Source organism: Misgurnus anguillicaudatus, chromosome 6 (assembly GCF_027580225.2).
Source record: "Misgurnus anguillicaudatus chromosome 6, ASM2758022v2, whole genome shotgun sequence".
In the NCBI taxonomy this organism is placed as follows: domain Eukaryota; kingdom Metazoa; phylum Chordata; class Actinopteri; order Cypriniformes; family Cobitidae; genus Misgurnus; species Misgurnus anguillicaudatus.
The window spans coordinates 23,578,343-23,600,133 of record NC_073342.2 but is presented as its reverse complement, the minus strand read 5'-3'; the positions used below and the strand labels follow the sequence as shown (position 1 = coordinate 23,600,133).

Sequence of the window (21,791 nt, the reverse complement as noted above, 5' to 3'; positions counted from 1 at the left end):
AACAGACCTGTCTGTCATCAATAAAATAGTAAATATAATTCTAAAGTAACCCCCCTAAAAAAACTCAACTATAAACGTTGGGCGTAGCCTGTAAAGGAAATAATTTTAAAGTATGACGTAATATTCCGACACAAAAAATGCAATTTACAAGTTAAGTTTAACAACATGCACCTCTGACCTATCCTCATCTGTAAACCATTCAACCTCCTGAATATCACTGACTATCTTACAGGGCACTCTGGTAAACAGCATGGCGTCACCAGATGAGCTCTCCTTTTAATATGATCAGGAGAGGCTGGGCTGCTCGGTGCGGCCCACATATTCATAGCGGCCTTGATAATGAGCGAGAGACACTTAGCCAACTGGGACCGGGCGAAGGGGCATTGCATCTATCTTTCATCTCATGCGTCTGGGGACGCCTCGGTCTCCCAGGACGCCACTAATACCACTAAAGATCACAGCCGCATGCCACACACCCCAGCCTAAATTAGTGTTTACCGCGCTGATAAACAACAACACCTTTTTTAATGTCAGGACAATGTGGAGTCTAACCTAAGGGCAGGTAATGGAATAATGAGGAGTGCATACATATTTTAGCGCTGCGTGGATTTTCTTCACCCTGAAGTTATGGAAAAAGTATTTCGCGGGGTTCGGTCATCTGTAGGGGACCTTGATGATCGCAATGACATCTCGGCTATAAAAATTCAAATGGAAAAGCTCTCACCGCAGCGTATTTTTTTCCTTTCATTAGCATTGTGTTAATGAGGTTAGCCACTTAACACACAATAGGCTTTATATTTAAGATGTGGTGCGCTCCTACCCGCTAACTCATGTTAGACCACCCTCCGTTGTCCCTGCCCACCCCGCGTCTTTGTTTATGGCCGAGTATCATTTTAAGCAGTTAGGGCCTGTCACAGACATCCAAATACTTTAATTGGGCCTGATTTACACCGGCCTGAATTAACAGCATCTCCATTGTTGAGCACAAACAAGGGGCGCACAGTAAATCATGGTGCTGTTAATAGGGCCCGGCAAACAGTCAACTGAGCATGGCAAAGCTTTCCTGGTCTCCTCGGGTGTTGACCACACTCAAAAAATGGGTTTTGTAGCACTGTTCATTATACACAAATGTATTTAGTTACATTAACACATACACATTTATTTTTAAGACAAAATACAAGTGTAATGTGTTATGCTAAATCAATTGGTCATTCACTCTTGTTTACCTAACTACCTATCTTTAAACTAAAGTAATTGGTTTACTTTTGCGATTCAAATACCGGATGTGACGTCATTTAACGACTTCCACGCACGAAGACGGCGCGCAGGTGATGGTGTTTCGGGTAAGTAAACAAAATACGTTTTTTCTTCAATCTATCTTAAAACATTATTGAGGCAACTTTATTTTATGTTTAAGTCGATGGTGTTTGTATTTGATGGTGATGATTTTACGTAATTTGTGCAGCGATGAGGTAAAGTGTGTGATTTGTGCGTTTCAAATGTAATGGAGTGCTTCACGCGATCTGTCGTGGGACGTGTTTAAACCGTATTAAACGTGATGTACTCGTGTTTAAACAGTATTAAACGTGTTGTTCAATTTCGGGTCCTTTGTAGGGTTTTATGATAGCAGCAGTGTTGTAAACTGTGTGATTTGTGCGTTTCAAAATGAATGCATTGCTTCACGTGTTCGTGGTGAGTTGAACTGCGATTCCGGTGATAACTTTAGCCATTGAACTTGTTTTACTGGTGAAATAGTGCTTTTGAAACGTATTTTCCTGTGTTTAGTTAGAGCATTTTCTCAAGGGGTTCTTAAAGTTTATTTTCTGTTGTTACTCTGAATGAATATTTACTTAAAGTAAGTTATGTTGAAATGTAAAATTTGTGATCTAAAACATTAAAGACTGCTGCAAGTGCGTTGTGGGGGTTATCATGGATATCATTGTACATATTAATTGATATATTCAAGACATGTTATGCTCTACTTGTTCATTTAAGTAGGAATTATGCTACAGATGTAATATTGCATGACGACAAAGGCCCACTTTCATTTGTAGTTTGTGTGCATGGCATGCAGTGCACTGTCATCAGAAAAATAATACTTTGCTCACATAAACAGTCCCTTAAAGAAGAGTAAAACGGTATTTTGTATGTTATCAGGTTGTGATTTCCAATCAAATGTCAATGGGACTTCTATATCACACAAAAACAGAAAACACAACCAGCCTTCACTGAGTGATTTTAAGCCTGGTGTAGTTTCCATTGCTGAAATATTATGAGAGGTCAAAAGTTTTTATGGTGATGAGGCAAGTGATGCTTTTGTTCATGACTGAAGCCAGATGTGTTTTATTAAAACTAATTAAACTGCATTGTATGTTAAAGTCTGTCAGTGCCTATTTTAGTTAGCTCATGATTATCCATTGCTTGACTTATATTGGTTGGTGCTTTGTTTGATGGTGACTTTGAAAAAACAAGTCCACGGATATGTTGTAAAATATGCTTTTATTTTGTTAAATGGACAATTATAAGTTAATGTTTCTTAACCATACTTACAATTGATTTAAAAAAAAATAATTAACTACATTTTTTACTTGTTTTCCACAGTCATACCACAATGACTTCTCCAGTCTGGCTAAAAGTTACAAAAGGTGATCCTTCAGTATGCCATTCCTTCTTCAGTGAGTGACCTGTCAAAGGAAATAGAAAAACAATGTAATCTACAAGGACATTTAAGGATGCAGTTCATGGATTCTGACTTGGGCAATTCGTTTTTAAGTGAAATTAAATTTACTCAAGCCCAAACCAGCTGGAATTTCCAGTGCTGCTTACCATATAAAAAAAACATGCAACGCTGAGGTCAACTACTGCCCTTACCATCCACAAACGGAGACATCCAAAACACTGGAAGTAGTCAGTGTAATACTTCTGTCTGAAATTAAAAAGAACAATGAGAAAACATTATGAATGCTGATGGACATTTTTTTTATCAGGAGACATGAGGTTGTCAAGGAATCGCCTTCAATAGCAGATTTCAAAACTAGATGGCCTGCTCTTTTCAGAAGGGAAGAGGTGAGTGAAAAGTTTTTGAGTCATTTATGTTTAACTTTGTTGGCTTTGTGGTAACAATAATTTATTGTGTTTTGTAGATTTGTGCAGAGTTTAAAAGAATCGCAACAGCCCCATTGGTGTCTACATACTTGGCGAAGATGGATCAATATTCTGCAAAGCTTATAAGGATCTATGCAAAACGAGGAGTCGTCAATTGACCGAGAATTAAAAACCTGCTGGTTTCCACAACACAGGTATGAAGAACTACACTCATTAAAACCTTATAATAAAACTTATTTTTGCACTGGTGAAATTGGAATTAGAAAGTTTCTGGAACTTGTAAAAAAGAAACAAAGGTACAGTTTAAGGTGTCCCTTCTTTGTTGTTGTTTTCCACTTACATGCTGTATTTTGCATAATAATCTAAAAATAAAGGTAAATGTTTACCTGATATTGTGAATGCTACAATTAATACAATTTTGATATTTACATATTTAGACTGACAACAGTGATCAGACTCCGATCTTTCTTTGTCTACCTGAATGAAGACCTGACCAGTCTAATTAAAGAGTATTTGGTAAGTATATGTGCATATATATACTTTGCTGTATTATCAAGGAATTGAAATGTTGGGGTATCCCAGGTGAAAAAGTAGTACACTTCCATAATGTACTTACAGTGCTCTATTTTTAAACTAATTTATACTTGATATACTAAAAAATTATTCTTTAATACTTTTTAAGATGTTCTTAAGATTATCTAAGTGTACTTATTTGTGCTGTTTTGAGACAACATGATTATGAACTAAAATGTGCTTTGAATATACTATCTCTGTTTTAAAAATGTATTAGTTAAAACTTGTAAACTTGAACCCAACTTTCAAAGATGGGTTCAAGTTTACTACGAGTGGTACCTAAATACATTTTTTAAATAATTTTTCAGCACATTTTAGTTCATATTCATGGTGTCTCTAAGAGGTTGTTTACACTTGGCATTAACATGTGTTTTCGTCGATCGGATCACAAGTGGACGAAGTTAATGCCAGGTGTAAACAGTGTTCAAAACGTTTTGAGCTCGTCCACTTTCGACCACTTTCAACCACATCCAGAGGTGGTCGAAACCACTTTCGATCGGATCGCTTTGGAGTTGCGGAACGCACATGTGGTTGAATGCGTTCATACAGCCACACGCGACCGCCCATTTATCTAATCTGAGGTATTAAACACATGTTTTACGTCTTTTTTGACTCCTGGCGTGAACATTCGGTGAACAGCGCTATTTTTAGCCTTTCATTGATAAATCTAAAGCGGCTGATCTCCGTAGTTTCGTTTTGAAAGCGTGTGAAAGTTGCGTGATCCTATTTCATCAATTGCGCTGAAAATTCAAAGAAAGCTCTTACATACTCATGTACAAAACACTGTGCAGCATGTTTACTTGCTAAACAAGCAGTGCACTCCGACATAATATTAGTTTGTGTCCATATAAACTCATAATTACTCCCGCTCGGGTTTGAATGACAGCAGAGAGACTCGCCCACCGTCTCACAGACCACCCCCTCATAGTATTCAGCACAGAAGCGGTTGAAAGTGGACAAAAGAGACGGATTTAAATACCAGGTGTAAACGTAATGTGTCTCTCTCGTCCACTTGTGATCCGATCGACGAAAACACATCCCAATTCCAAGTGTAAACAGCCCCCAAAATAGAACAGGGAAGTACAATTATACCTTATTCACACTGTCAGTCTAAATCTGATTTTGGTGCATATTTGAATCCAGTCACATTTACAAAGTGTGAACGGCCAAAAACCACATGAAATGAGTGTTTTTTCAAATCTGTTTCGGGCTACATCCATCGGTGGTTTAAAAGTCAGTCTGACCGCTCTGATCGCATTTGTGTAGCTTTTCGGTTATGTCATGCTGTTGCGTCACGTAAAACATAAACACGTCAGATGTTGAGGCAGATTGTCGTGCCAGTGCAACGTCATTGCCATAGAAACATTGTAGATAATCCAGAAAACGGCAGAACGCTACAGGACGCACAGAATGGTTGGACAATGAGTTTGTCAAATCGGATATGCCCTGAAATCTAATTTAGACTGACATTGTGAACAATGTACAAGATGTTCTTAAGGTTATCTTAAGAAGTACAAAAGAATAATTTTTTGTATATTATGTACAAAATAAGTGCATGAAAATAGAGCACTTTAAGTACATTATGGACGTGTACTTTTTCACCTGGGATAACTTTTTATTTTATCTCATCTTCATGGTATTTCAAACCTACGAGTTTCTTTCTAATGCAGAAAACAAGGTATAATAATGTTGGTAAGGAAACAATACTTGCCCTCTATGACTTTTTGGCTGTTGTACATTATGGAATATGAGACCGTTCTTAAAATACTTCAGTTTTACAGAATCAAGTGATGTGGTTTTGAATAACATTAAATGGTAAATAAGAGATTTTCTGAACTTATTAATAAACACAAAATAATTGTATCATTGTCATTCTCACCTGCAGGATACAGATGCACCCAGTACCCAGGAGGCGATCCAGAAGATGGTGCTGGGAGTCCTTGTTGTAAAAATGTATGGTTCAGACATCGAAGACAGCCCAGCACATGTTGGAGTGTTATTGAAGGGATTAAGAGTTCTTGGACCTCAACAACATTGTGTATGCGACAACCATGCTGATGTGACTGATATATGCACTGAACTGCTCCTTTCCTGAATTCAGGTACACTTTTGAAGTATTGCAGTTGATGTTTCTGGAGCTAGATGGGAAGTAACTATCTCATAAAGTTCAGAGTCAGACGCTGAAGGCCAAGCCTTTTGCAGATGTTTTAAGAAAGGAATGTTTTAATATTTCATATGTAAATGCCATGTTTTTGAAATGGAGTTTTCATGCATTTCATTTGTCAGTAACTGTAAAAAATTTTAATGTTGTTATAAGGTTACATTGTAATATCCAAAGTCCTTAAAAACTTTGCAAGCTTTTGCAAGTTGATGAGTGCATCTCATTTGATGGTATATCCTTTACGGTATCTGTAGTTTAAGTGCAATAAACATGGCTTGAAGAACTGGTGTATGAGATTCTTTTTTGAATAAAATGAATGCTACATAGAGTTTATTACAAAAAGTATATTTTTGTGTGTGATGTCCTTGAAATAGACATTGTTGTGTTAAAGTAACTAAAAGTAATTGGATGGAACCACTGTCCACAATGTAATTGAGTTGTATGAATAAACTACTCTTGAGTTGGACAAGCAAAAAATATTTGATTCGTTTGAACAAGTTAAACACATGTTCAGAAAACGTAACAATCTTAAGTTGAGGATAAGTAACTAAGATAATTTTGTTGAACATTACCACTTCACATTAGTTATTTATTATTCAATTGTGTTGCTGCAAATAAAGAATTTGGCATTGACTGAAAACAACCCTTAAATGTAAAAATAAATTAACTGGGTTGTGTGGAACCACTGTCCACAATAAAATTGTGTTCGTTTAAAGTATCATTTTTTTGAGTGCAGCCCTGGTCGCCTCCCGCTGTAAGGTAATATGCATGACACATTTCCAGGCACTAATTCATTTGTTTAATAATAAGACGTGCTAACCTGAGCCGAAAACAGTGTGCGAGTGGTGCAAGCCGGAATGGGACTATTAATCCATGGCTAATCAAAGGGCAAAGTGTCTCGTACAGAAATTTGCCATAGTGGAATATTTGGCTTGCTTTTAAAGAATGCTAATATACAGGAGAATATTCGCTTGTTTAATTATATTCGCGAGAAACCCCTTGACTGGCGAAAGAAAAGTCATTCAATGCATACGTAATGTTTGGAGGTGCTGTCGCATTGTTTTTCGAAGAAAACTGTTGATTGAGAGCTCTCCATCAATTACACTGGAAAGTTTCTAATAAAGAAAAGTGGGATTATGGGTAATCGGAACCGTGAGGTGCCAATGGTGGCCGTACCTCAGAGTGCATTGTCTTCACACGAATAGAATTTTAAAAGTCTGACTTTAATTAGAGAAATTTGTTTTGTAAACTACATTATCTACGAAGGATTGGTAAAAATACAATAAAGGACTGCCCTATAAGTCCCATGTGTTTCAATAGCCTGAGAGGACTGTGATTAAGACATCAGACAGACCACTAAGCTCGTGTGATAAATAATAAAGGAGATGCTTTATCCCGACTGAGTGTCCAGGGAGAGTAGCCCCGCTTTAAAACCTCCATAGGGAAGAATAAGAATTCATCTCTGGACAAATCATGTAACCATACTCTGTATAACCAACTATTTTGCCATTCGTTCAGACAGGTGTACAAACATTAATACACCGAAGCAGAAGTATCTGGGCGATAATATAACTCAAATATAATTTTTAATACCTATAGCTTGTGGTCCAATGTAAATGCTATTAAAAATTTAAAAGTGAAACTATAGATATTCTAGATCAGCAATTGAGCATTAAAGGTGCAGTGTGTAACTTTTAGGAGGATCTCTTGATAGAAATGCAATATAATATACATAACTTTAATATCAAAGATCTTTCATAATGAACCGTAATGTTTTTATTACCTTAGAATGAGACGTTTTTATCTACATACACAGAAGGTCCCCTTACATGGAAGTCGCCATTTTGTGCCGCCATGTTTCTACAGAAGCCATTAACGGAGAAACTTTTTTTACTAAGTTGTCTCCGACTGTGACATGTTTGTCCTGTGGCGGCTACCGTAGCTTCTCTATGTTTTTCAAAAGCGAGGAGTGAGCCGTAGACGTTGGTTGCAATTCGCAACCTCACCACTAGATGCCGCTAGAATTCACACACTGCACCTTTAAATAACAATAACATAAGTTAAACTGCAATGATTTCTCTATTATTATTTTCACGATAACAATTGACATTAATGTTGTATTTGTTAACGTTAGTTAATGCATTAGCTAACATAAACTAACAATGAGATTATCAGCATTTATTTATATTTGGTAATGTTAGTTAATGCCAGTACAGTTGTTTATGGTTCACTGTGCATTGACTTATGTTAACATACAACTTTTGATTACAAATATGTATTAGTAAATGCTGAAATTAACAGGAACTGTGATTATTAAGTGCTGTAAAAGTATTGGTCATTGGTAGTTGTGTCAGTGACAAAAACGTTTTGGCAAGATGAGAAATTCTGAAATCTTTTTAAAAAACTTGTTTTAAAACCATGCATCAGGTTTTAATTCAATGCACATAGTGTATTTATGTGAATTGTTATCAATAAAAAATTACATTTGCAATATTTTTATGAAAGTCAAGACTGAATGGACCTGAACATGTCAAATTGTGTAACCGCCAATTGTGCCAAAGAATGAGAAATATTAAATATTTTATCCACCTTGATGGCATCTAAGTGTAATCATCAAAAAATAAAAATCATTTTAAAATATTATAGAGTTATTTCTAAATGTAAACTTTAATGCATTTTTGTAATATTTGTCCTGACATATGCTGAAAACAGCATGTTTTTTAAATAATTTGACAAATGATGTAAAAATGTATGTAAAAAAAATCATATTACACTAAACAACATGATTATATTTTATTCCAAATTTTTTATGAATATATTTATATTTTCATTTAAAAAAATACTAGTTACACCAATTGACACAGACCGGTTACACCGCATTGACATCTTTGCAATTATCCCCCAAATATTCTTTCAAAAAGAAAAAATTAGAAAGTAAAAAATTTTAGACTTATTTTTTAAGGTAAGTTGTCGCAATCAATTTATTTAAGCTACATTTAAACAAAAAAATTGAAAAATAAAGTAAAATAAAATACTTTGGTTTATGTAGCTTAAATAAATTGATTGCAACCACTTAAAAATTTTATTTTAAATTCTTAACCCTTTTACATTCAATTGAACCATACGAACACAAAATAATTAACGTCACGTCATTGACCCAATTATGTTGGCTTATGCGTTAACTAATGCTAACAAAAGCTTAGATGCAAATGCCGCTAAACGCCACCTCCTTCAAAATGAGATGATATTAACAGAATGCTCTCAGCACGTATTCATCAAATAGTTTTGTTTCATATCTGCTAAATCTCGACCTCAGGTCATTCAGAAATACCGGTTTGGGTTTGTTGGCAGAATCCATGAAGAGTCTGATAAAAAAAGCTCATGTCAAACGCACTAAGAGGGTTTTGCTCTTCAAATACAAACTTATAAGTGTTAACATTTTCATAATTTCTTGTGTTCTGAAATATACAGGAGTACATGCAACATTTCCCAGTTTTAGACGTTTATTATTGTATTAATAATTATTAACCAGAACCGTGTTAGTGTTTTAAGGGAAAAGTGCTTTTATTCTACCGAGAGGCTGTTTAATGCCTTGTGTCTCGATTCTGGTAATAAAAACAACATAAAAACGACACAGACGCAAAACAACTACGTCGGATAGACAGTTCTAAAGGTCAAACCTCCTCTATTTACGGTTTATGTGCAATACGATCGCAGATTATGGTTCAATGGATTTACTCTCTTTTAAATATAATCATGACGTACGGTCTGTTCATCTAATTACATGCCGTATAATGACATTCTCAGGAGGGGATGTCTGGGAAGCCAAAGGTGAAGCGGTGAAGTACAAATCAGACTAGTTCACAGATAAGGAATTAAAGGCACAAGAATTTGCCACATTAAATGCATCACAAAAATGGATTATTGTCATGAAGGTAACATGAACGTAAATTAATCTGTAAATGAACTGGCATTTCTGTGATATTGTATTTAATCTAACCCTGATATATTTTTTGGAAAAATCTATTCAATCCTAAGCAAAATGTATTCCCACAACTACTGAACTGATAAAAAATAACTCAACTTTGCACAAAATGGTTATTGCAAAGCCTTATAAAATGCTAAATGCTGTTTTTTGAAGATAAACCTTAAAAATAGATGTCAATCCTTCACAAAACACAAACAATTTAGCACTATCTAAAAATCAGTTCATTTTTGATCTAAAAAGATTTTCACGTTTTGCAGGCTTTAGGATCTCCTGCAGCCCATATTTGTGATCATGTTGTAATTTTAAACACGGCCTTGTTATACAGAAGAAATGTTGAAACTAATCACATCCGCTCTGTCAGATCTAATGAAGGCGGGCATCGGGGGAGCGTGCAGAACAGTGGTTATAACCGAAAAACCACAGCGCGCAGATCTGCCAAATGTCAAGTACCACTGGATGGTAGATATCAGTCGCTCCATGTGTATGACTTTTGCACCATTGTAGCTATAAGGGCCTAACTCATATAGTTAGTCCAATTCGCCTATCTGGGCAAAAACCATTACAATCCCAAATAATTGACTTTTAAAGATCTGTTTCCTTAGCAACAGAAAAAGAAATAGAGAACAATAGATTGAAGTGGAGCTATCTCCAGCATTGGATTTCAAAAATGCACCTGTATAAAGGTTATTGGTGGTCAGATTTTCAAAGATCTGGTCCTTGTAATGGAAAATCCACTGTCTTTTTGGAGCTGTCATCAAGCGGGGACAAACAACATTGGCCCCTGTGAGAGGCCCAGTGAGTTAACCAATGACTCGGGTGAAGTCAAATGGTACCACACTTGAAAAGGGGCAAAACACAAAGTTTTAAATCGGCACTTAAAGGAATACTTTAGTCTACTCATTTTCAATATTAAAATATGTTATTACCTTAACTAAGAATTGTTGATACATCCCTCTATAATCTGTGTGCGTGCACGTAAGCGCTGGAGCGCGCTGCGACGCTTGGATAGCATTTAGCTTAGCCCCATTCATTCAATGGTACCATTCAGAGATAAAGTTAGAAGTGACCAAACACATCAACGTTTTTCCTATTTAAGACGAGTAGTTATACGAGCAAGTTTGGTGGTACAAAATAAAACATAGCGCTTTTCTAAGCGGATTTAAAAGAGTAACTATTTTTTATGGCGCAACAGCACCCTTGGGAGCACTTCGACTCTGCGCAGTAACACCCCCCCTCTCCCATTATGAGAGTGAGAAGGGGAGCGGACTTTTCAGGCGAGTCGAAGTACTCCCAAAAGTGCTATTACGCCATAAAATATAGTTACTCTTTTAAATCCGCTTAGAAAAGTGCTATGTTTTTTGCTCGTATAACTACTCGTCTTAAATAGGAAAAACGTTGATGTGTTTGGTCACTTCTAACTTTATCTCTAAATGGTACCATTGAATGAATGGGGCTAAGCTAAATGCTATCGTAGCGTCGCAGCGCGCTCCAGCGCTTACGTGCACACACACAGATGATAGAGGGATGATTCAACAGTTCTTAGTTAAGGTAATAACATATTTTAATATTGAAAATGAGTAGACTATTCCTTTAATACTGACTCTGAAAGCTTTGCAAACCACACAAAGATGATTCGAATTAACCATTGCACAATACAAAGTCAATAAAACTCATTTAGCACATGATAATTACAAAACTTTTTTTTGGAGCATTAAAATGACTCCAGTTACTGTAATGTTGGGACAGCCAAATGCCCTAAACTGAATCACCACTTAGTGTCAGATTCATTAATCTGAAGATTCCCAGTAGAAAAGCATACTGGCAGACTAATCCATTCAGGAAAACTGAATCACATACCAACAGCGTTTCCCAACAAATGCTGATTCCCCTTCCCGTCATGTAAGACTTTCCGATATATTACAGCTTAAATCTGCAAAATGCTGCCACCCAGTTAACTCATTCACTTGAAAATCAGAAAGAGATTTTCTTTAACCTCTTATGATATGGCTGAAATTCCACGTTTTTAGTCTGAACGACATACCCAAATTAAAAGTGCTACAGCTCCCATATACTTATTATTTACAGTTTTTTATATCGTAATGTCAAGATCGTGAGGCGAAAAAATCGTTTTGGTTTCGGCTTGGATATTCCATTTCACTCTTGGGGACTTATGGAAAAATTAATTTTGAACAATTTCACCAAAGTGGATAAAGGAAAGAATTTGAAGGCAAGTAAACAAACTGAATCAGCGTTGCCCGGTTCAGGTAACAACTAGATTACAGTTGCATGACCATATATTTTGAAGATTTAATGCTTCAAAGTTACAATGAAGTTTATGCAGCCTCACTTCCGCGGGGGGTGTGCCGTATGGCACAGTGTTCCCTATCAGGTTAAATGATAAAACCACCGCTGGATTGTCCTTAAGCTGAATGTCATAGACTTGCAATATCACCTAAAAGCCCATTTTACAACTGCACTGTGAACCTTGACCCCATTTTTATACTAATGGACTCAATAGATATCCACTTAAATGTATGAAATACTGTGACCTAATAGAGAGATAACTCCAAATGTCATGACACCATACTCTTTAAGAAAATCTAAAATACTTATGTAGTAAATCATATATATAATATTGTAGGTTACATAAAAAGCATAATTTTTGTAATTTACTGTTTTCTACATAAAATTATTCCCAGTCGCAATGCAAAGAACATCCTGTGAAAATATAACCTTGATATCTTTAATATTAAGTGAGTAAGGTCATGTCAAAGACTGAAATCAAACTATGATGCTCCTAGTTTTAACATTAGGTTATGTTAAGACTGGATTTCACAGTTATGGTCACATTTTAAAAACTCTGCTATACATTTTTGCATTACAGCTACCTTATCCAGAGCATAGACGGCATTAACAAAGAAAAGACGCTAAAAATGGTAACACCGGTATCAGCAGGTGTTCAGTTTTCTCTCTTGTGGTCAATAGAGACACGATGACAATCGGGGGGCAAAGTGGATTTCAGCAGATATCAGTCATGGTCTTTGTAGCAATTAGCCTAGCGTACGGATATCTGCTGAGACAGGCGCTAAAACACAGGCTGACACAGACCGGCTGATTAGCCAAGCTTAATTAGCCACGCTGCCTTTTAAATGGGCAAATCTGAGTCTGCCTTTAAACCTCAATTGGGACCAAAGACTGCAAAGCTGTGAGGACCATTTTAGCACTTTAATGATGTTAAAACGGACCGCTTCAGACCTCAGAGAGAGATCAAGGGCGGCCGCGTGTTGCAGATAATAACCAATTCGAAAAGGTCAAAAACAACATACTGTTAAATAAGGCGTTCGCAAATTTCCGTCGGACAAATGCCGAGCAAATGCGAAAGGCTGAAAGGCTAATGCTATATGCTTTGAAGGTTTGTACTTTGTTTGATTTGAAAACTTTGGAAATTTGTGAAATATTCAAGCTATCCTGCAAAATTCGCACTAGCCAACGATAATCGCGCTAATCTGCGCAGAACGTAACTCGGTGTCAACGCCAAGCACACAGTTATTTCTCTCTCTTTCCAAGTATATTTACGCATATAGACCTCCGTAATGAATCTCAACAGGAGCTAAACCAACTCAGGTAATATAGCTCGGCAAAGCGAGCCAACAAAAAGCATTTCGTCCGAGGTGTCGTCGTGATTAATCATGCACTAAAAAGAACTCCGAGTAGATGCGGCGATAGCGATGGCGATTTACATCTTGGCATTGCTGGCTACAAGACAAGCAGTTAACTGAGCCAACGTACGCAACAGTATGAATATTTAATTAATAATTAGTCATGTAATACCTCCTCGGGAATTATTATCCCTAGTACTGGTTTGTGAATTTAATTATTAGAAGCCTTTTTGTTTCTGTGTCCCCCTCATTACTGTCAGGATTGATGTAACACAAACTTCATTAAAAATTAAAGCGAGAGTCTTAATTACGAGGCTACCCTGACTGAAGTTAGAATTAGCCAACTCAGTGATGTGCAAATGAGAGCATTATTTAAGAAACATGCTAGAAGTAGTTATGCTAATTCGCAAGGTTCACAGTCACAGACCTTTTCACTAGCGGTTGCATATTCATTAAATACACTATGCAAATTTAATGTAGCAGTCGTAGTAATACCTTGTTAATTTATTCAGATTTATTGAGTACGACTTGTAAAAAGTACCAATTTAATTACTCCATCTCCTTGGGAAGCAAGCGGGATATGGCAGAGGTTTTTAAACTGTGTAAATCAGGATTACTGTGCTTTGATAGAAAAGGGGTGGGCGAAGTAAAGGACACTGTTTTTAATAACTGGGCTTGAGAGACGTATTTGATTTACTTAAGCCACACGCAAAGAGAAAATCACTTAAGTCATCCTAATGGAGGGGAGAAATGGCCAGAAATGTTGTGCCTGTTTGACCGAATTAGAATAGATGCTGAGTCCACAGCAGTTGGTTGGAATGGGACCACTGAGACCAGTAAAATATAAATGGAGATCTTGAAGAGCGTTTTAAGACCCCAAGGCTGTATTTCCATGCTTTTACACTGCAGTGGACTGAGGTCTGTAACATCGTAAGAAACCAGTTTTCATTTCTCATTTCGGTTTCAAATCTACATTTCGGTTTTAACAAATGTTTTTCAATGAGTTTGAGTTGTGGCTTTGTGGTTGGCACTAAAACCCGGAGTACAGTCTGTTTTTTATGTGTACATGTGCACAGCCTTGCAAACGTTTGACGCATGGAATGTAGCTACATACTACATTCTCCTGCAGGCGCATGCACGACCTATGCGTACAATGAACGGGGGTTTTAAAAAATCAGGTGTCATGAGTAGTTTGGTCTCCCCTGACATTATTATTTATAGATTGCCTTGCTTGATTCCTTATGTTAAAAAAAACCTTAATACAATTCCTACAAAATTTGCGTTATGATTAATATTGCTTTAACTTTGTTAAAATTACAATTGATTGATAAATGACATGTTTCATATCGTAGTATATAACAGAGGCTATATAAACAAATCCAACTCTATCTCACGAAAATTCATACAAATTTTATGAGTTGGCTAATTCGTATTAATTCACACGACCACATTCGTAAGTTTTGGTACGATTTGCCCTAACCCCTGTGATGTTGGAGTTAGGGGCAGGGTTAGAGGTTCAGTTTCGTTTCGTTTCGTTTTACGAATTAGCCAATTCGTAAAATATGTACTATTTTTGTGAGATCAGGCTGAACAAATCTCATTCTTTGACTTTTTTTAGTTAGCTTACTAGCTTAGCATACAGCTATCGGGTTGGTTGGCTAGCTTAGCATAAACATCAGTTGAAATTAGAAATGTTTTTCTCATGCATTACTTATCAGACGTTAGTAGCGTAATGCAGGGTTTACACCAGACACGGTAGAGGCGGCAAGCGCGAGTGATTTACATGTTAAGTCAATGGTAGTGAGTTCCGTGCGAATTGAGCGTTGACGCGGGAAACGCGCAAGTTGAAAAATCTTAACTTCGGCGGATTTCTGTGCCGCATTTACCAATCAGGATCTTGCTGTAGTAGTGACATGATTACAGGAAGCGAGCGTAGTCTCAGAAGCCCCTCTCATGACGCAAATTTCCATGTGAATGTCTCAAATGACTAGAATTTCACGCGCAAATAAAGAGAGTAAACTAAAACGTTCAAGCGTCCAACTACGGGCTAATAGCGCGTTTTGCCGCCTCTACCGCGGCTGGTGTGAATGCACCATAATATAGCATTTATATACGTTTAATTATTTATTTTTTACAGATTTACTCATATATGTATGGAATTTTTATCTGTTTTCTTAATGCCTGTAAGAAACATTATTACTATATATTTGAACCATGCTTTAAATTATAATTTATGAGACATAATTACACTTTTATCATAATACAATATAGTTAATTTTCGTAAGGTGTGTTTATGATTTACAAAAATATCAGAAGTATTTTTTAAACAAATGATAACAAAAAACTGCTACTGCTAAGATGTCTAATACATGAATTGTAGGCTTTTATTTTAAAATATTTTTTTTGCTTTTTTGTACAAAGTAGTAACAAGATATCGAGAGAACTAATTTTGATCAGGCATTAGCGCTTGGTAGCAGTCGGGGTCCTAAGGAGACCAAATTGTTATGGGAGACCCAACCGCATCACGCAAATTTGAACCTAAAAAATGGACCATACTTCAGCCTTAATGCATAAACACATTGAGCTGTGGTCCTCAATATGGCAATCCAAGCTCATTAGTTGTGTTCTTGCCCAATTTAATCCTAAAAGAGACTTTCATTTTGAAATATGTCAGATTTTAAATAATTCTAAATTGAACAAAACCATTTTTATGTTACCAACAGAAACATTTCATGGTTCAAAAATATAACCAAGACTCTACAAACATAGATTATGAATCTCACGGAAAAGCCGTTTCTTTGGTACACGAAACCAAAACCCATACACAAAAAAGTTATCAAAACTGTGTATAGAGCTCCTAACAACAAGTTTGCAAACTCAGGTACATATTTCTTTTTCCCATGACATTTTCCATTGATTTTCATTTCTGTACAAACATTCCTTGGGAGACAACAGCTAAATAAATAAAGAAATAAATAAAAAATCTCAAGACGGCCATGACGGCTTTCGGCTGGTTACGAACTTGTTTTTCTAGCTTGGGGGCTTCATTGAGATGATAAAAGCTACGAATGAAAAGCTGCTTCCCAAAACAAAACTTTTATCTCCCTTCCACTCAAACAAAGGAACCGGACCTTTGACCGTTGACTTGTTATATCTGCACTCCAAACCAGACACAAAAAGACACTGCTCTGTTTTTGTGATCACTTCCAGATCTCAATGTGTTGAACTTGTTCTCTTAGATCTTGGCACAACGGCCAGTTGTTAATGACTGGATGCCCGTCTCAAGGGAAGACTCGGCTCTGCGGGCGGACTTGGTGGAAAACATCCTCGGGACCGTGGGCCAGGGAACCTCAAAGAGACAGCTAACACGGCCTGAAGTACATCTACAGAGCCAGGAACACAACGCTGGTCATGTCTGAGAGATCTGCTCTCACCCCAGGATCTAATTACTTACTCCTATCTCCCCCATCATCTAGCGCTTCCTCCGGGAGAAACCCCATGGGTCTCTTCAGCCCGGCCCCTCGCATAACACACTGACATGGGGAAACATCTCACCCGCTGTCCATGACAACAGCTATTATGTATAGGACAGCATCTTATTAATTCAGAGATATGATAACAGATATTTTGTTTGAAGTGAAAATAACATCAGAAAAATAAAGTCTAACTTACTTTAAACCATGTTTGCCACAAATGCAGTTTGCATAGAAATGTAAATAACAAATCAAGTAAAATGTAAGCACCCAAAGATGTGTATGATTTTATACAGTGTATACTATAAAATAAAGTGTATATTTTGAAGTATATAAATTATTCTAATCATCTGTATAAAGGTACATTTTTAAGAATCATTATCATGATATGATATGTTTTCGTTTTTTTTAAGAAATGAATGATGTAATTAAGATAAGACTTATGAGGTGTCATGAAACATTTTGATAAAAAAAGTAAATGCTATCAAAATAAGACGCATACAGTTACAAACATCTCTTCATGTACTATTTTGCACATGATTTCAAATGACATCATACGAACCAATTTTGTTGTTTTTTCCACATTTAAAGGGAACATTTTCATTACCGCAACGTGTCCATGACTGGATTTGAGTTCTTTGACATGGAAATATTTATAACTAAAAAATCTAAAAAAATAAAAAGCTTCAGTGCATGTTATAAACATTTACAGTAAAGAAACGTGGTATTTGGTGATCATTGGTAAATGTAGAGACAATAATAAGGAATATAAATGTGTCCAAAACCAATTTTCTCATCCTCCGCAACAATTTTCAATCATTGTTTAAGCCCTCAAGGAACTAACATTTTAAAAAAAATTGTTGGAAGGGACATAATTGACTGTGACACACAAGATGGCTACCAGGTAAGCAGTTCTTATTTTTTCTCTCCAGATAAAAGTTGAAATTTTGTTTGTCATAGTACCTAGACAACTTTTTAGTTCTCATTACCGAAACATGGGTTTGTAAATGCATATATTTAATGTAATATCATGTTGCGGCAATGATCATTTTTGAAAAAAAATGTAAATAATTCTATAGGAAATATTTTTTAAATACTCTAAAAATGATGGTAAGAGAGTAAGGTCAGACCTTAATCTTATATGTCCAAAAACTAGGCTTCAAGGGCTTTTTAAAAATCCAGATGCTGGACACATTCTAAATCTAGATTTCATGAGAATCACCCATCTGCAAAATAAGTGGTTGTAAATAAATACACTAATACAAATTTAGGCATAGTTCAAAGTTATGAAAGCTATAAATGTATTTTGCATTAAACAAAAAAAAATCCACAGTAACTAATAACAGACCAAATAAAAATCTTAAACCCTTTTGATATTAAATTGATGTGTAACATTGATCATGATTGTTTATTTAACAAATAAATGCCGTCATTGATTTAGGTTTAGATTTTTACAGTTTCATATTCTTGAAAACACTGCAGCATATGAATATGCATGTTTTAATTCAGATAAATTATCTCTTGTGGTCTTCAGAGTCTACAGTGCAGTAAATAATTCAGATCCTCCCACACCGTAAATCTTCTCTGCCCGGCCACTTTTACTATATTTGTTTAATGTATTATCTAATAAAATGAAAGCACAGATTTTATAATGTTTTCACATTGACGGTTATCAGACAAGATAAACCGGCCTGACATGATGGACAGCTTTAGTCAGACTGAACCGCAAAGCACAAGTGGCTCTTCATCCTGATTAATCCATCACAGTGAATTTGTGAGGCTGTATGTGAGAGAGAGAGAGAGAGAGAGAGAGAGAGAGAGAGACTTCTATGGATAGATAACAGATGGACATTTGAGGGTTTAATACACACTGCTCTCTGCCCAGTGCCGGCAGCATTTTTTCTCTGAATGCCCGGCAGGTCTTGACTGTCTTTTCTTTAATGGTATTATGGAGGGCAGAAATGCTGTTGAATTGAGAGTGCCTATTAAAAATAATAAATGACAATAAAGTTGACACACTATAGCTGAATTACATAAAATTAAATAAAATGATAATAATTTTTGGAGCTGTGGTGTGCCAACATTACTTTTTTGGCACTGGTCATTTGTGGTTGTCACTGTCTTAAAACTTTGTGCTGACTAAATGTGCACATTTTTTTGTGGATTTTTGACTATAAATTATACTTAAAGGGATAGTTCCATAATTTCATTAATGACTCACTCTCGTGTCATTACAAACTTGTAAGACCTCTGTTCATCTTTGGAACACAGTTTAAGATGTTTTATATTTAGTCCGAGAGCTTGTTGACCCTTCACTGAAAATCTATGTACGGTATACTGTCCATGTCCAGAAAGGTAATAAAAACATCATCGTAGTAGTCCATGTGACATCAGTGGGTCAGTTAGAATGTGTTGAAGCATCGAAAATACATTTTGGTCCAATAATAACAAAAAGTACGAAGTCTGTTGTGAAGTGCATGCGCAAGACCAAAGTCACGTGACTGCAGTGACGCGAATGACATGTTACATGTTGTTTTTTTCAAACTTACAGCGTGCGTCACCCTCAGACTGTAAACGGAGGGCGCACAAAAAAAACAGCTGGGGTGCACCAGATAACACGTCAGCCGCGTCGTACGTCATCCGCGTCACTGCAGTCACGTGACTTTAGTCTCGCGCATGCGCTTCACAACAGTCATTTTTGTTATTTTTGGACCAAAATGTATTTTCGATGCCTCAACACATTCTTACTGACCAACTGATGTCACGTTGACTACTTTGATGATGTTTTTATTACCTTTTGGACATGGACAGTACACCGTACGTAGATTTAGGGTCAACAAGCTCTCGGACTAAATATAAAACATCTTAAACTCTGTTCCAAAGATGAACGGAGGTCTTAGGAGTTAGTGCCGGATTAATCTAAACCCTGTCTGGAAAACCGCCAATAATGAGTCAAAACTCAAAGTACGTAGATGTGGTTGTTTTTCTACCATGTGTTGTATTTAACTTAAAAATACCTACTCCTTCAATACATTAAAATTGCTTAAAACTAACATATATTTAAAAATATCTACAGAAAAGTGTAATACTATCTACACTATGTTCTAATAACGTAATAATATAATTTTTGTTGCCAAGGCTAACCTGTAGTTATTATTATTAGTCTTTCTACAAAAACTCGAAAAACTATCATAAATATTCATAAGGCCGCTATAGTGTTGCAGGCTGCCTGCAGGGCTGTTTTGGAGGGAGCAACGGGTAACGATGACCTTGGTCCTGCAATGCATAAGCCCCATGTAGTTTCCTTATCGTATAGCCGACTCACCGGGTCAAGAAAGGAGAGGGCTGACCCATAAAAATATACAGGACGGCGTGAATTTTAGCAGCCTTAAGGTATAATAGCTTAAGGACCAGGGTCTCAACACTGTACCCCCCACCTTCCGCTCAATGCCTGGCTGTAATTACCCCACGCCCATGAATAATGGCAGGTCTGTCGCCCTGCGTTGCTTTGATAGAGATGAGATTAGTTTAATCAAATCCATAAGTTGGGCAAGGCCTGTGAAACTAATCACTATGCCCCTCCACTTTCGACATCTTCAACCCATCTGCCATCACGGCCTGCACTTTCTATTCACCAGCTTTGAGCGCTAGTCACGCTAAGACGGGTATAACTTAAAGTCTTGCTAACGTGACTTATAATGATTTGTAAGAGGTGTGGGCAGCAAAAGCACACAGTTTAGGCCGTACTGATTGCTCTAACCTTTAAAAAGGGTATAGGGTTTTCTTCAACCATAAGATTTCGGAAAGATATTTGGCACGACAAACTCACATGGGCGTGCACACAAAAGGAGTGTAAATTTCCATATGCTGAAATTTGACTGAAATTAGCATCACATTGGACGGATCAAAGCGGGAATCAAAGCGGAGAGTTGCTTCTCTATTGCAGTATGATGCAGACAGAGGAAACGTTCCCTTGGGGTACGCCTGTTAAACTTGGGGATTAGAGGGGGCCTATTAAAGATTAAAGAGGTGGGTTTTACTTTATTATCCCAAACTAACAACTGTCAGTGTCAGGCATATTCCCATCCCTCATTCAGCACAACAGATTGTCAATAATTTGCACAGAAAAGGACTTTACGCTGAGATTAATAATGCATGCGTGATATTTTAAATGGTGCAACTGTTATTGTTTGCATTTGTTTCTCTGTTCTTATTCCTTAGAGACTCCTTAACAAAACACAAATGAAAGAAGTATTTATGGTTATTTCAATTGTACAATACATATACAAGTAAATTTAACTTGGAGATGACTTTGTTTAAAGATAAATTACAAATTGAAACAAGCTTATAATCAGTGGTACTCAAATTTTTGGCGTGCATCCCTCCAAAGAAAACTCATGATTTAAACTTAGAATTTTTATTAAACAAAACATATTATTTATACAATGTAGTGCTGTTGGTTAGCTTTATTGTCTTTACGTTTAATTACACAAAATTTATGATAAATTAATGTATTTCATAAATAGGCATGGGCCGTTTCAAGGTATACCGAGGTTTCAAAGAGTCAAGGTTTCAAAACCACTAAAATTTATGTGATCCCGTTTTTAAGGTATACGCTGTGTTTACACAAAATTAAGTTAAATAATTAAGTCATGTAATTGATTTGATGTTTACATTTAAAATTATTAATATTAATACTTTTTAAATGTTATAATATTTATAATTTTTTGAAATAATATGATAATTTAAGGCCTTATTTTCGCCTGACATACATGTTGTATGTTGCTTAAAATTAAAATGTATTGTGTCCAGTTGAAAAGTTGTTGTTTGTA

The 21,791-nt window shown here is 36.3% G+C and overlaps 2 long non-coding RNA genes across 3 annotated transcripts in view; one reads left to right on the top strand and one right to left on the bottom strand.

Moving 5' to 3' along the window:
- The window catches only part of LOC129434360 (uncharacterized), a 39,660-nt gene extending 29,001 nt beyond the window's left edge, over positions 1-10,659 (bottom strand). For both annotated transcript variants that reach the window (XR_012370065.1, XR_008640730.2), the window contains exon 1: positions 10,501-10,659. This is a non-coding gene — a long non-coding RNA (uncharacterized lncRNA). The remainder of the gene's footprint in view (positions 1-10,500) is intronic.
- The window catches only part of LOC129434345 (uncharacterized), a 33,282-nt gene extending 16,039 nt beyond the window's left edge, over positions 1-17,243 (top strand). Inside the window, exon 4 of the long non-coding RNA XR_008640722.2 lies at positions 16,726-17,243. This is a non-coding gene — a long non-coding RNA (uncharacterized lncRNA). The remainder of the gene's footprint in view (positions 1-16,725) is intronic.
- Positions 17,244-21,791: the final 4,548 nt, after the last annotated feature.